The 3,019-nt window shown below is 40.2% G+C and overlaps 1 long non-coding RNA gene across 1 annotated transcript; it reads right to left on the bottom strand.

Moving 5' to 3' along the window:
- Window positions 1–1,227: 1,227 nt before the first annotated feature.
- On the bottom strand, window positions 1,228–2,754 carry LOC146585575 (uncharacterized). The gene is made up of 2 exons (XR_014897979.1): window positions 2,584–2,754; window positions 1,228–1,284 (listed from the first exon to the last, which is right to left on the bottom strand). It is a non-coding gene; the product is annotated as an uncharacterized LOC146585575 (long non-coding RNA).
- Between the last annotated feature and the right edge of the window lie 265 nt (window positions 2,755–3,019).

Below are 3,019 nucleotides of genomic sequence, written 5' to 3'. Positions count from 1 at the left end.
GATTTGTCTTTGAAGACGGTCCCTTGCTTGTGCATAGCTAATTTTATACAGGATTATAACGCTTTGCTTTAAGTCAATGAGCACCTGGCAAACATAGTGGGGTAGGGGTCTCCGAAAGAGCTGCGAACGCAGCAGCCCGTCCCGCCTGCCTCGGCCGACCCCCTCCCGCGCCCAGTTCTGTACCTACTGCTTCCAGCAAGCACTGTGTGCTCCAGCAGTTTGCCACACTGAGCTCGCAGGAGGTCAGGCAGCAGAACGAGGCAGGTAGTTTTCTCAAGAAGCTTAACTTAAATCAGCCCTGAAAAATCCTCCTACTAGTTTTCTCTAATATTTTTTTGCCAGTAGTAGGGTTTTTCTGCTGCATAGGACATCTCTTCTGTTCTCTAGAGTTTCTGCTCACTTTATAGCAATCCCTCGAAGGCCCCCTGAGGTTGTTCTTTGTGAAGCAAGACATATTCTGAGTGGGCACAGACATCTTTGCTCGCTCTCACACTGCAGCTTACTCATTTCCTTGCTCCGCTGTGGTTCTAACCTTCTTTCAGATTAAGAGCAATTTACATCTCTTTAACTAGACATATTGGTGTTATTACCATTGCAGTCCTATTGATTGCAATGCTGCACTTAGCATCACTGTTCCAATTTTATCATCCTTAGTCATTCTTGCATGACTGTATTTTTATGTACGAGTTCTATTATTTAAATTAGTATATAACATTAGAAAGGAAGCATGACAAAATTAAAACAAACTCAAAAGCATAAAAGAATGATGCCAAAATGCTGAAAATAAATGCCTTCTTTTTCTAGTATATATCAGCACCCAGTTATTTTGATTTATTTTAAAGAGAATGTTGTTATTGGTTATTTTGAGATGTTATGGCTGTAAAACAATGTAATCAACCTTGAAAACAGGGAAGTGATTATTTAAAGGTTTCATATTTTGCTCTACAGTGCAACACACAAAGGCAAAGACAATGCTCCAAGTAGGTATATCTGCAAAGTATTACAAAGACTTAAGACAACTAGTATTTACAAGCAAATGACAGAATAAGATACACTGTTAAAAATCAAAAACAGTTGCTTCTGTCATATAATTGCAATAACTAAMAACTCATGAATGTATACCACAGAAAAATTGTCCAGAACTTTATGAACTCTGCAAAGTGAACGATAATGTATCATGACATCAATCAGACTTCATGGCCCCATTAAGCAGTTCACTGCACGAAATAGCAGAGCAAAGACAATCTTTACTCCAAGTCACACACCAGAAGTTTCAGGCAGTATCTGAAATAAAGCAAAGTAGATTTTTTTATATTTGTGAAGTATCAGCTAAAGTCTGTCTCCCAATATTAGGTCAACTCTTTCCATCTCCACCATTCTGATTCTTACTTTTATAAAAAAATTCACATCGAAAACACATACTACAGAGGAAAACTGTCCGTGCCTTTCAAGGGGCCCCAGTTCTGTCACGGTTACTGCTATCTTTTAAGTGGCCTGAAAATTTGAAGGAAGAAAGCTTAGCATGATTTCATGCATTCACAAGTTTATTGGCCRACTGGAGTCATGCTTATGTTCCTCCACAAGCAAAAATGATCTCAGAAGAGCTTGTGTTCAACCAAACAGAAACTACTACCACTCCTATAYTGTAACTTTGCATACCTGCAATTCAGTGACCACATTAAAGTATGTGTGTGCATATATGTKTGTATATACACACACATCCCTATCATTCTCCTAAGGCTCACAGAGAGTATCTCAAAACAGTGTCAGCCTAATGAGAGACAGAAATAGCTTCACTCTAGAAAAAAAAATGATCAAATGTTCTTTGAATATTTGATAACACAAGTAAGAATACGCATAAATAGCACACAAAAATCCAGCTACTGCAATAATCAATAAGGAGGCCATTCAGCAAATCCATTTTCATTAATTAAGATAAGGAAGTGGTATTTCTTAAGACAGAAGCAAAATGCCAGTCATGTGTCATTATTTCAYGCTTACATCTTGACCAAATCGGGTAAAAATACTGTCTCATATCTTCTATTACATAAATAAACCAAAACAAACACAAACCTCACTTGCTACCACACACAAAAAAAAGAGGAGGTGGCCAAAGGTGGCTGGTATTTCAGTTTTAATGAAAACTGTGCTTTCATAGACAAAGACCAACCAAAGTTAGTACATTCATGTTCTTAAGACTGGCTTTTACTTTAAAGCCTGGCTGCTCCTTTCACTGTGGTTGGTAAGAAACACAGCTGAAGCACATTGCTGCTTAGTATCTGCAGCACGGAAGGGGACCTAAAATCCTTCTCCTTTTCATTCACAGCCAGAAGGGAGACAACACATAAGCCTTTTTAAGTTGTAATATGGGGGTCTTGTGAGCCACAAGGATGTAAGAATCTGAAAGAGAAACTAAGGAAATGTGTAGAGAGGGTTAATTATGTGTTCCATATGTACTTCAAAACTAACAGCTACCCACCGCCTAAGTAGATTAATGAACATGCATGACAGAGAATAAGAAATCAGACTTTCCTCCTCCTGCTGTCCACTCACTCAACTCATTTTCTCTTTCTCAAAACGTACCGTTTTCATGGAATCTTAAGGATCCATGGTTTAAGAGCATCTTCATCAAGCCAGGATGAAGAACCCAAASCAGCCACCCAGTGAATACAAAGCTACCAAAGTTTCCCTCATTCAGCCTCTCACACTGTCCACCCTCTCCTCCTAACGTGTTTGCCCTAACGCAGGGCTAAGCACGGCTCACATCCTTGGGCACAAAGCTGTCTCCACAGACAGCTCTAGACGCACCTCTGCGCTGGGGCTGTTTCATATCCGCCTCCTGGCACGAAGCAGCTGTGAGCATCACGTACCCAAGCACTGCCAAGCACCCTTGCCTGAGCTTGCCAGAACCTTATGTAAGACTGTGGGCAGCAAAGTGTGCCAGCCACAGCTACTGGAAAATACAATATGACACCTTCTTTTATCACTGTCAGTTTTAGAGAGAAAGGCCTCCTCTGAA

Source organism: Rhea americana, unplaced genomic scaffold (assembly GCF_003343005.1).
Source record: "Rhea americana isolate MKP2758 unplaced genomic scaffold, rheAme1 scaffold_8, whole genome shotgun sequence".
NCBI lineage: Eukaryota > Metazoa > Chordata > Aves > Rheiformes > Rheidae > Rhea > Rhea americana.
The sequence above is the reverse complement of the archived record's forward strand: the minus strand, read 5'-3'. Positions and strand labels throughout refer to the sequence as shown.